Source organism: Mustela nigripes, chromosome 3, assembly GCF_022355385.1.
Source record: "Mustela nigripes isolate SB6536 chromosome 3, MUSNIG.SB6536, whole genome shotgun sequence".
Taxonomy (NCBI): domain Eukaryota; kingdom Metazoa; phylum Chordata; class Mammalia; order Carnivora; family Mustelidae; genus Mustela; species Mustela nigripes.
This window is the reverse complement of record NC_081559.1, coordinates 9,762,896-9,776,378: the sequence shown is the minus strand read 5'-3', so window position 1 is coordinate 9,776,378 and position 13,483 is coordinate 9,762,896. Positions and strand designations below refer to the sequence as shown.

Genomic DNA, 13,483 nt, shown 5'->3' with positions numbered 1-13,483 from the left:
TCAACTGCCAAGAAGAAAACAGAAGAACATTCTGGGAATAAATAAAAATTCAAAAATGTAAGATTGTGGAGAAACAACTGGAAAGCCATATGCAAAAGAATGTCATTGGACCCCTAATTCACACCATACACAAAAATTAGTGGGGTGCCAAGGTGGCTCAGTTAGTTAAGCATCTAACTCTTAATTTTTGGCTTAGGTCATAATCTCAGGGTTGTAAGATCAAGCCCTGTGTTGGGCTCTGTGCTCAGTGTGGAGCCTGCTTAGGATTCTCTCTCCCTCTGCCCTGCCCCACTCTTTGTCTGTCACTCCCTCCCTCTCAAAAAAAAAAATTATTGAAAAATAGATAAAAAATATTACTATAAGAGATAAAACTATAAAGTTCTTAGAAGAAACTGGAGGCATAAATCTTCATAACCCTGGGTTAGACAATAGCTTTTTAATTATGATAATAGAGTCACATTCAAAAAAAAAGAAAAAATAGACATATTGGATTTCATTAAAAATTAAAAACTTGTGTGTTTCATCATTAAGAAATTGAAATGACAACTCACAAGAGAAAATATTGAAGCTCATATATCTGATTAGGGACTATTATCTGGAATACATAAGCAACTCTTATAACTCAATAATATAAACACAAATATAAACACAAATCCATTTTGTGCATAGGCAAAGGCTATGAATAAGTATTTCTCCAAAGAAGATATGCAAATGATCAATAAACTGATGGAAAGATACTTAACATCATTAGTCACCAGGGAAATACAAATCAAAACCACCATGTAATACCATTTCACACCCATTAGCATGGATATAATAAAAAAAAAAAAAAAACAGATAACGACAAGGCAAGATAATAATAACGGCAAGAGTGTGGAGGAATTAGAATCCTCAGTAACTGCTAATGAGAATGTAAAGTGTGGTCGCTGCTGTGAAAATAGTCTAGTACTTCCTCAAAAGGTTAACCACAGAGTTACCATATGACCCAGGATTTACATTCCTAGATATATACCAAAGAAAAATAAAAACATGTATTCATGCAAAAACCTAAACATGAATATTCATAGCAGCATGTTCATAATACCCAAAAAGTAGAAAAAAACTATATGTTCATCGACTGATGAATGGATAAAAAATGTTATATTCGTACAATGAAATACTACTTAGCAATAAAAAGAAGTATTGACACATGGCTACAACATGGATGAACTCTGAAAACATCATGCTAAGCGAAAGAAGCCCAGTCACAAAAGCCCACGGATGGTGTGGTTCCATTTACTTGAAATGACCAGAACAGGCAAATCTAGAGACTGATAGTAGATTAGTAGCGTATAGAAGGGTGGGTGAAGGAGAGGAAGGGAAAGACTGTTAATGAGCATGGGGCTTTTTGGGGAATCTTAATGAGAAGATTCTAAAATTGTGCTGACAGTTGCACAACTGTATAAATATACTAAAAAGCACTCAGCTAATCACCTTAGATAGGTGAATTGCATGGTTCTGTGAATAATAAGTGAATAAAACCTTTTTTTTTTTTAAATGCAAGGTGTGTTTGTAGGGAACCATAAATAGGCCATCTGACCAGGTACGATAATTGATAGTAAAGGAATGGAAATGAAAACCAGAAAACTAAGCTGCTGCTATGATACACTGAAAGCCCTTCAATGCAAAGAAAAGGAGTTTGAACTGTATCCTACCTTCCCAATTGATTACCTGAGAATAATAGACATAAAGAACCCAAAGCCTAGTAAGTATCGCCATAATGACAGCTGCTCTCATTATTATCATTACTAAGAGGTCTCTGATAATTCTATGTTATGTATTCATCTTGCTTGGACCTTTAGATTAGCCTCTTGGGGCCTCCATAGTCTGAATTTTATGTGAGCACTTGGGCTTAGCTCCCCCAAGGCCAGAGGTCCACCCAACTGAATTCAATTTCCTGGTGAAAATTAAAGATAATAGAAAACAATTTGATTTTTGAAACCCAAAAAAAGCAGAAAATAATTTGAGCCTTGAAATTCTAGAGCACAATGTAATGCACAAAAGCAATATCCACATAGGTAAATTAGACTTGTAAGTTATCTTGATGTAATAGAATACCACTGGAATAATAAGTGAAAGACAAATTAAGTTCAATAATGGCTACATTCACTAGAAATTACTTAGCCAGACACACATCACCAATGGGAAACTATTAGAGAATATTAGTGTGTGAAAAAATGAGCCTTACAAGAACAAGGGAGAAACTGAAAGTCACCCAAGGTGACTATAATTTTTTCAGCTCTGATGTATCAGCCCTTTGAGCTACATGAAGAAGCATGTATTTTTTTTTCTACCCTTCTCTCTATTGAACAAAATAATTCAAAGTACACATGCATTACAAAGTTCAGCATTTAAAGAGCACTGACATTGTATTAATTGTATTAATATTAAAAATAAGCCAAGAGAGAAGACATAATTTATCCTCTGGGTTTCTTACCTTTTCATTTAGGATCATGAGGGAGAGATAACTTTTCTGACCAACATTTTAACTGTCAAGTAGATAATGAATATGTATGCAAATCATCCGAGTCACTAAAGAAACCCCCCAAATAAATTAACAAAGGACATGGAAAACAGTGTTCTACTGTTGAGTAGACTATTTCAGTTCTAACTACTCAGCTTAGAATTTATTCCAGTTGTCAGTACGTATCTAATCATACCCAAGTTACTTATCTCTCTCTTTTTTTTTAAATGTGTTCACTTACTTTACTAACACAACATTTACCATGTTATCACCATGGAATGTAAATTCAGGTTAGACAAGAAAACTTCACAACTGTAATAAAGCATTCTGGAGTATGTGAGCACTTGGGCTTAGCTTGAGTCTAATGCCTGACCAAACCTCCTTGCTTATAAATCATTAATCACTTCAACTATAGGTAATTTGTTAACATTTATAATTCTTACAGAGAAAATAAACAAACTTCATACATTTCAAAAGTGTTTTTCACTTACCTTTGCATTAGTACTTAGAATACACATCTCTATTTCAAGATGACATTTAAAAATTATTCTAATACAACAGCAGCATAAATACAACATTGCAATTACAGAAAAAGCTTAACTGGGATCCAGAGTTAAGTTATTCTCATGTTTACAAGTATGATTCTGAAATAAACACTACTTCCAAGCAGCTGTTATCACCTTTTTAGGTTTGGTTTAAATACACATATTTTCAGTTGTGGGGAAACTTATAACATATTAATAATATTAATTATATATAAATATAAATATTTAACTTATATTAATTTATATAAAATTTATATGAATATATTATCTATAAATAAAATCCATATAAATATACAATTAATATAATATATTAATAATATTCCACGCACTGCTCTGAAAGGGTCTGGAGCCAACCAGCCCTAAAAACTGGAATACTCAACCAGTCTGCAAAACAGGCAGAAAAAAAGTTAAACAGGATTCCTACACAACATCAAAAGCAACTGGGAGTAAAAGAATTGGTAAATTAAACTCTTCTGATAAAATTAATTATAAAGAGGACAAGAAGGAACATATATTATCACTATCAAATACATTGAAAGTGACATGTTTCTTTGTGCTAATCTGACTCCCCTGAATGACCTAACTAAATAAGTGGTCACTAGTAACTTTGTTACCAGGCAGATCAAGCCTACAAGAAAAGAAGCGAATATTTAAATTACCATGCTGTTCAGATGATTTATTTTCAACATAAACATATATACTCAATATATGAGATACCTAACTAAAAAAGCAAGCACCACCAACAAAACCAAGACCACTTCTCTTCTCCTAAGGTTTAGGCTTTGTCCAGAATTCCTTATACATGGAACAGCCCATAACAAGGGTCACTGCTCCCATAACAAAGCTTTGGGCTGCCACATGCATGTGGATTAGGTGAACAGACATTTTAGTATTCCCCTTCTCTTCAGTTTATATAATCCATATGCAATGATTGCTGCAAACCCTGCTGTTCCAATGGGAACAAACAGTGCGTCTTTAGCTTTTCAAATAAGTTTAGATCCCTGACCTTTCCTGGACGAAGAAAGAGAAACATCCATGCCTATTGACATAGTGACTGAAGACACCTCCTTCCTAGAGTGCTGATAGTATCCAAGTTACTTTGAAACTCAAGACAGTTATCAGTGAGTGAATAGAAAGTGAACAAAACCTCTAACATAAAGGGAGATTCTCCCACAGAGTGGAAGAGCAGGTTTTCCCACAGCTGCAAGGACCAGTACTCCCTGGGATTCTGCACTGTCAGAACCTGCTCAACTCTCTGCCCCTCTAGTTTCCAAGCAACCTCATCTTCCAAGTTTGGTTCTGTCCCAAATGACACTACTTGAGGACCTAGCCTGGAATAAGAAATTAGTTGGCATTAACACAGAATAACATGTGGTTCAGAAGAACTCTGAGTTGAAGAAAAAAACTAACCAGAGATTTCAAAACCACCATGGATAACCCACCTGTGATTAATCAAGAGGTAAAACACAGACAAGCCTTATGTCTATTACTTCTCTTTAAATGCCTGGAAATGCACGTGGTGACCTGAATTTCAGCAGTCTGCTCATGGAGCCCCTGGGTGGTCTTTCCACTGGCACCCTACCTGTCAATACATATGCTGTCTTAATCTCACAAAACAAACTGAGGGTTGCTGGGGGGCGGGGGGGGGGGGGGGGGGGGGGGGGGGGGGGGGGGGGGGGTGGGGTTACGGACATTGGGGAGGGTATGTGCTTTGGTGGGTGCTGTGAAGGGTGTAAACCTGGCGATTCACAGACCTGTACCCCTGGGGTAAAAATATATGTTTATAAAAATTAAAAAATTAAGAATAAAAAAAAAAGGAGGAAAAGAATGGAGATAAAGGCATAATCTACAAGCTATTTTGAGAACATGGAGTCTTTTAAAATTTATTTTTCTCTCATTTAAAAAGAAAAACTTGACTATATACTATGCCATATAAAGTCCAAGCACAGTTCAATCACTTCTCTTATTCAAATACTAATTATTCGATCTTGCGTCCCCGCGCGTGTGCACCTAATCTCAGCTGGTCCGCCGGAGACCCCCAAGCGCCAACCCTAGTCCCCCGCGCGTCCCATTTCCGCTCCAACAAGATGAAAGAAACTATCATGAACCAGGAGAAACTCGCCAAACTGCAAGCACAAGTGCCCATTGGTGGGAAAGGAACTGCTCGCCGAAAGAAGATGGTTCATAGAACAGCTACAGCAGATGATAAAAAACTTCAGTTCTCCTTAAAGAAGTTAGGGGTAAACAATATCTCTGGTATTGAAGAAGTGAATATGTTCACAAACCAAGGAACAGTGATCCACTTTAACAACCCCAGGGTTCAGGCATCGCTGGCAGCGAACACTTTCACCATTACAGGCCATGCTGAGACAAAGCAGCTGACAGAAACGCTACCCAGTATCTTAAACCAACTTGGTGCAGACAGTCTGACTAGTTGAAGACTGGCTGAAGCTCTGCCCAAACAATCTGTGGATGGAAAAGCACCACTTGCTACCGGAGAGGAGGAGGATGATGAAGTTCCAGGTCTTGTGGAGAATTTTGATGAAGCTTCCAAGAATGAAGCAAACTGAATTGAGTCAACTTCTGAAGAAAATAAAACTTGAAGAAGTTACTGGGAGCTGCTATTTTATATTATGACTGCTTTTTAAAATTTTGTTCATGGATCTGATAAAATCTAGATCTCTAATATTTTTAAGCCCAAGCCCCTTGGACACTGCAGCTCAAATACTAATTATTCATGTTTCTAATTATAATAGAAAGGGTACTTTCAACAAATACAGTCTTCCTCCATCTATTTATTTTTCCAAAATACAATATAATTCTTGCTACTTTCCAACATTTACCTGAATTGAAAAGGCAGGAAGTATCCCAGCCTTTGAGCCAAGAGAAAGTACCGTTATCACCTATCCTTGTAGATCAGAAATAACCCCTCAAGATTTGAAATTTCATTTCCAAACCACTTCTCATATAGAGCTTATTACCTGGTCGGAGGGAAAAAACTTCCATAGCCCTAGAACCTAAGCTTATTTTGTCTCTGAGCCAAACAAGACTACAGTTCCTAGCAGAATGGCATAATAAGCAATCTTCTAAGAGCTACAGTCAGTAATTTACTAAAATTACTCCAAAAGACAGCAAAGGAAGCATAAACCTTTTGCTAAGTATAATATTTCTCTTCCTATGACTTAAGGAAAAGGGATTTAGAAATAAACTACTAGGTGGATTTAAAAATAAGAAAACTACAAATTTATTCGAGATGAAAATAAGCAACTGGCTAGAGTAAATGATGACCTTAATATGTTCAAAATTAATAGAAAGGAAAAGAAAAAGTAATAGGAAATTCTACAAATGGAAAATCTAGAGGCAAGTATATGCCTCCCAAGTGGAAAATCCAACATTAGACATTAAAACCTAGGCATTCTTTCTCTGGATGATCTTACAAATTATCCACAGGAACCCAAATATCAGAGGAAAAAAACCCTGGCACATGAAAGTCCGTATTTGAATATATAGTCTGGGAAAACAAATAGCAAGAACATTCTTGCTGAATGGAATACAGCAGCGATTTATAGCTAACACATTTAGAATTATTATAAGCTATTATTGATTGGGATTAATAAAGATGGCCAAATGCTGAATTCCAAAATAAAATTTGGAAACATTCCAGAATCATTCTAAAATTGTGCATCCTACGGAGGAGCATGAATATATAATCGAATACTGTTTGCCAAGAAACTGACAAAGATTCTAACATTCCTGAATTACTTTTATGAAGGATGACTTCTAGAGAAACCATAATAGGGCTATACATCTGAAATACATTTTTTAACACAGAAAAGGAGGGCATGTTTGCAAACCATATGCCTGATGGAATTAGTTTTCAAGGTCCTGAAGGCAATTTATACAAATTTTGTCAAAAAAAGAAAAAAGTGGCCATAGGCATGTTTACTTAAAGAAACAAAACAAAACAAAAAAGATGTGTCTGGGCCAGCCATATTAAGTAGTCAGTAAAGTAAATTCTCTACTGTACTCTACTGTACTCTTTTTACCTCAACTATTTTCAGACCTACAAGGCCCCTGGGTTTCATCTTTTCCCTAGTCCCCCATCAAAATGTATTTGCAATATGGATCTAATATCACTGCTTTGTTCCTTAGGCCCTGTGTTGCTATTTTCAAAGGTCTCTGCTTTCTTTCCCATTATGGAATAAAAGACTTTGTCCTAGTTGAAGTAATTTCAGCATTCATAGAACAACTGGGGAAGTTATAAGGCTATTTTACCTTTGAAATCTTACTATTAAACAACTGCCCATCCTATTTTCCTACAAAGCCAGTCTTGCTTTGGAAAGATAACCCTCACATTTGAAACTGCTTCTTAAACTATTTCAACTCCATACAAAAGTAGCAGGTTCTCTTTCTCTTTTTACATCAATATGCCTCCATCTTTTTAATCTGGTTGACCCCATTCAGTGACTGAAGAACACACTTCACAGTTTCTATCATCTCCTACCAAGAAGGTGTATGAGAATATGAAAGCATCCCTGTTGTTAACTCAAAAGACGTTAGTGATCTGAGAGGCCCAGAGAGGGTAACCGTGGGAGAGGTGATAAACCATACTGCACACATTGAAGAAATAGTGATTTCCTGATATAAGCTTTCATGTGTTTCAGAAATCTTACTTCTCCCTTTGTCATTTTTAAGCAGGGAGGTAGAGCTGCCACAAATGTTTAGTAGCTAGGAAGGCAATGGTCAAAAACTCAAATGCCTCAGCATTTTCTGTGAGCAGCTCATAGAAATAAAGGCCATGCACTGAGTGAGTGAGAAACAGGGAGTGAGATACAAAGAGGTAGCAAATTCCCCTAAAAGTGACATCTGTGACTCAGCTACATTGTGGCCATGCGACATTGTCAAATCTTTCTTTTTTTTTTTTTAAGAAAACAGAAATACAGATTCTCTTGTAAATTTTGTCAGCAACTACCAGTAATTCAAATTTTGAAAAACACTGACTAAGACAACTGTGGATGAGTCAAAGTAAAGCCATCAGCTGTCAGGGTGTGTCCCATTTGTCACCCATTTGGAGCCTCTTTTATATAGTTATGATCACCTGGTTTTATTTCCTGATGATTTTACTGAAGAGACTTTACCTACAGAACTCAGAGAAATTACGTAATATGATGGTTAATTTTATGTTTCAACTTGGAGGGTGTTTGGGACGACATTACCATTGAAATCCATGATTCTGGGGTAAAGCAGTTTGCCCTCCATAATATGGGTGGGACTTGTACAAGCATGTGAGGGCCTGAAAAGAACAGAGTGGCCTCCCTGAGCTAGAAGACTCCAGAAGATTTCTGGAAGATTCTCCAGAAGATTGCTGTGGGACTTTGTACTATCAGCTCTCATGGGTCCCAAGCCTACTGGCCCACACTACAGATTTTGGACTCACTAGCCTCCACAATCATATAAACCAATTCTTTATGATAAATCTTTTTCTACATATATATACACAAATCCTATTGGTTCTGTTTCTCAAAGAACACTGACTAACATGAATAATTTGGCCAAAGTCACATAGCTAATTTGGGGGCAGGTAGCAGGGAAGAATTGTTCTAACTCTGCCTAGAATACATTCCAGTATACTGTGCTAGACCAGTAATTCTGGTGGAGTAAGAGAAGACATTACAGATATGCCTATGTATGTATATCTATATACATTATAAAAACCTGAGAGAGTATGTCTGAGAGTGGAATTGTAGCACTGCAGAATCATGTAGATGCTTGTTTAAATGCATATTCCTAGGCCTAGCTCCAGATCTATTGAATCCAGGTCTCCAGGATGGGGCCCAAGAATCTGCATCTTGAAAGTTCCCTAAGATTATTTTAATGCACACTGAAATTTGAAAACAGTGAAATAATTAAGAGGCAATACAGATTAGTGTTTAAAAGCATGGATTCTGGAGGCAAATTGCCTGGGTTTGAAGCCCAACCCCACCACTTATTAGCTATGTGAGTGACCTTGGGCCAGTGATAAAGATGATGTGAGGATTAAAAAAAGAAATGCTGTAAACACTTACATGTAATTAGCATTTAATTAATGGCAGCGATTACTACTAAACTCTCTCATCACTGGTGTTTTGGCACAATTTCAGTATCATGCTAATCAATATTTATAGTGATAAGCACAGTGGCACTTTAAGATCTTGAATTACTTTCTTTTTTTTTTTTTTAAGATTTTATTTATTTATTTGACAGACAGAGAGCACAAGTAGGCAAAGGGGCAGGCAGAGAGGAGGAAGCAGGCTCTCTGCAGAGACCCAAGCCGAAGGCAGAGGCTTAACCCACTGAGCCACTCAGGTACCCGTTGAATTACTTTCTAAAGCAAAGATCAATGTGGTTAGATGCTGAGTGTTTCATTTTATGCAAATTCTTTGTAACTGGTGATTCTTTGTAACTTTGGTGATTTGTGTGTAATATTTATAATAACTCTCTAAAGATTAAAACATTTGATTAGCCTGAATACCACATTTGACTACAACACATAACAGAGAATCTGTTGTATATGTGCACCATGTAGTGTGAAGACAAATACTTTAAGAAGTATGGTCTTTCTGCAATCTACTGATCTCTGCTCGATTTCTGTAAGGGTTGATGTTTATTTTATTTATGTTTTAGCTCTCCAGTTCTTAGCTCAGACAGCCTCCATTATACTTATTCAAAATATTTCTTGAATTAAATTTTTCTTGAATTAAATTTTAACACTAACATAATGGCTTTGATCCACCATTCTTCCACTAACAAACTGTCATACTATCTAAAGAAATATATAAATACAGTAGTTTAAAAAACAGACTAGAAAAAATATGGACTCATGGGATATTTAAGTGATCCCCATGCCCCCCTCAAAGTCCAATTCACTTGTATTTTAATCTTTTATCCCACCAAATTCTTAACCAGAGAGCAGTTATAGCTAATAAATGGAACCTACCCAAATACAGGAGCTAGTACACAAGTAAAGGGAAGCCATACGAGAGAAAATTGAGAGAAGTCAGAAATATGGAAATCTTTTTAATCACTGAGAACTGTATACAAACTTGGGTCTCTTTGTGCATGAATTTGAGAAGGTCAAAAATTCTCTTCTAACAGATCTGCTTTAAGACAACTTAAAACATGGGAAGTATATTGCAGAACCTATGTGGCACAATTAAGGAATTAATTGAAGGTGAAAAATAAAAATAAGAGAAGTCAATAATTATGATAGGCAGGATTTGACTTAGAAGATAGGGAATATGCCCAAGAAAATAAACACATGGGCAAAATAAGGCTTTGGGTATAAAAACTGTTATTCTTCCATTTAGCACTTAAATCAGGACGAAGAGCTCTCCAGAAGGGAGTCTCCTGTTGAATGGAGGCAGAGAGACCAAGAGAGTGAAGTAGCTGTTCCCTATAGAGGAGATGATCTGAAATAGGAGAACATCAGTAATCTGAGGACTAGATTCAGGACTAGAATACCAGTGGTTATAATTTATCAGCCCAAGGACAGACTAACACATTTACATGTACCCAGTGTCACACAAAACTTACCAGCTTCATGTTAGTGAGAGATTTCTAAATCAAAGAAAGAAGCAAGAATAAGGAAGCAGCAGGGAAAGGGGTTTTACCAGACCCTTCATCCACTGGCCCATTCAACTAGCAGTTGCCAAAGCCAATCCCATGCAAGATACCGTTCAAGGAAAAATGAAACCAAAATAAAACAAAAGACATGGCCTATACCCCCACAAATTAGAATCTAGTCAAAGGACAGAACATCAAGAATATGTATATAAGAAACAATAGCAACACAAAGGAATAATCATAATGTTTGAGTTTCAGTATTCTAGCAGAGTTAAAGGAAAGAAAGATTACGTTAATGGAAGTGAATTAGAAAGAATGAATGAATTTAGCGGTTTTTGAGAAGGCCTGGACAATCAAGCTTGACTTGATTATAAGATGGAAGGAAGCCAAAATATAGAGAAGCAACACAAGCAAATGCCTGTGGAGGAAAAAACACAAGAACAACCAAGTAAAGCAAGTAGTTGAATCCACTAGGACACAGAGTACTGGCTGCAGAGTTATGGGGGACAAGGCTGGAATCCCACCTGACCATCAAGGATCTTCAGTGCTAAACTACATTGTTTGGGTTTTATTTGCTAGACAATAGGAAGCCCCTTAAGGCTTTAATCTGATTGTAGCTGCTTTGCTCCAACCAGTACAAAGTAGTATTTAGAAAAGGGTGAGAGCCAGAAGAAAAGCAAGGTGACACCTACAATAATCCAAAGAGTGATAATAAATGCCTAAATTAAGGAAATGGGTGTAGGCACGGGAAGGAAAGGATTAATGGAAGTGGTACCTGTTCCTAAAATGTAGAATATTCTGATATTAATTAGCAGATACACCTAGAAAATGAACATTATATATATGAAAAAGATATGGGGGAAAATATATATATATATATATTCCCCCACAGGAATTAGAAACTGATCCTATTTTTAGTATAATAATTCTTGACATGCCATTCCAAAATCCTTAAGATATTTCTCAAATGTAGCAAGATGGTGGAGGAGTAGGAGACTGAAATATCATCAGGTCCCAGGAGTTCAGCTAGATAGTTATCAAACCATTCTGAACACCTACAAACTCAACAGAAGATAGAAGAAAAGAGCAGCAACTCTAGGAATAGAAAATTGACCACTTTCCAGAAGGTTGGACATGGAGAGCAAAAGGAATTCTTCAGAATCTGAAGCAACAGGAAGATAGACCACAGGGGGAGGGGCCAGCTCCCAGCAAGCAGGAGAGCAGCAGAGCACAAAATCAGAACTTTTAGAAGTCTGCTCCACTGAGGGATATTGTTCCAGATGCTAAGTGAGGCATGGACCCGTCACCAGGACAGTGTGGTCTCAGGACCCACGGGGACACAAAAAGACCGGGGGTGCCTCAGTGTACCAAAGTTCCCAGGTATCAGAGCGGGGAAGCTGGCCACAGAGAGAAAGCCAAGAAGTGGGCTCTCAGCTCAGGCTTACTTTAAACCATGATCCAAGGCCATCCCTTTTTGAGTAGGGACCCAACAAGCAGCAAATCCGGGGAGACCCCCTCCTACTCCTCTGAGAGGAGCAGCGTGGGAGTTTGTGGCAGGAATCTGCTGGGTTTGGAGACTCCAAGCGGGGCTGTGCACCAAAGACAGAGATGCTTGGTCACAGGCTGGGTAAGGTCCGGGTTGCAGCCAGAGACCAGGGAGACGGGAGGGATTGACTGCTTTTCTCTGAGGGTGCACTGAAGAGTAGAGCCCCAAGCTCTCAGCTCCTACAGACCGGAGACTTGGAAGCCACCATTTTCATTCCCATCCTCCAAACCTCTACAGAAAGAATTCAGGCAACAAAAGCTCCCAAGAGTGAACCCAAGCAAATTACTTAGCCTGGCCCCTAGCAAGGGCAGTGCAATTCTGCATTGGGCAAAAACATTTGAGAATCACTGCAACAGTTTCCTCTCCCAGAAGATCAACAAGAATATACAGCCAAGACCAAGTTCACTGATCAATGAGAACTGCAGAACTCCAGAGGTAAGGAAAGCAACACATAGAATTAATGGCTTTTTCCCCATGATCTTTTAGTCTTTCAAACTTAATTTTTTTATTTTATCTTTTTTCTTATTCTATTTTTTAATTCTTCCTCTTTCCTATTTTAACATTTTTAACTATTTTATCTTATCAATACCTTTTTAAAAATCTTTTTTTAATTTTCATTGTTATAATCATATTTTATCCCTTCATTGTATTTAACCTTATTTCTTCTATACATATAGGTTTCCTTTTCTTTAAAATTTTGGGATACAATTTTTCTAATAGTTCAGAAGATACCCTAAATCTAGCACATAGCTTTGTTCTAGTCTCAGCCTGATCATATTCTTTCCTCTTTTTTTTCTTTTTTCAAACAACTTCTTATCTTATCAATTCCTTTTTTAGAATTTTTTTTTTACTTTTCATCTTTACACTCATATTCCATCCCTTCATCATGTTTACCCTTATTTTTGTGTATATATACAAGTTTTTCTTTCTTTAAAATTTTGGGAGGTAGTTTCTTCTAACAGACCAAAATACCCCCAAAATCAAATATGTGGCTCTGCTCTATTTGCCAGTCTAATGAATATTTTTTTTTCTCTTTTTCCCCCCTTTCTTCTCCCCTCAAGTTTCAGATATCTTCTGATATGGATAGTGTATATTTTTCTGGGGTTGTTGATACTCTTTTAGTATTTTATTCTCTCATTCATCTATTCTTACCTGGATAAAATGACAAGGCAGATAAACTCACCACCAAAAAGAGAACAAAAAGGCAGTACCAACAGCTAGGGACCTAATCAATATAGACATTAGTAATGTGTCAGAACTAGAGTTCAGGATGATGATTACCAAGGT

At 37.0% G+C, this 13,483-nt stretch overlaps 1 protein-coding gene and 2 pseudogenes across 3 annotated transcripts in view; 1 reads left to right on the top strand and 2 right to left on the bottom strand.

The window, feature by feature from the left end:
- The window catches only part of PLCL1 (phospholipase C like 1 (inactive)), a 355,288-nt gene that overhangs the window by 198,116 nt on the left and 143,689 nt on the right, over window positions 1–13,483 (bottom strand). The gene's annotated exons all lie outside the window — the stretch shown is intronic.
- Window positions 3,817–4,097, bottom strand: LOC132012824 (HIG1 domain family member 1A, mitochondrial-like; annotated as a pseudogene).
- Window positions 5,120–5,618, top strand: LOC132012823 (transcription factor BTF3-like; annotated as a pseudogene).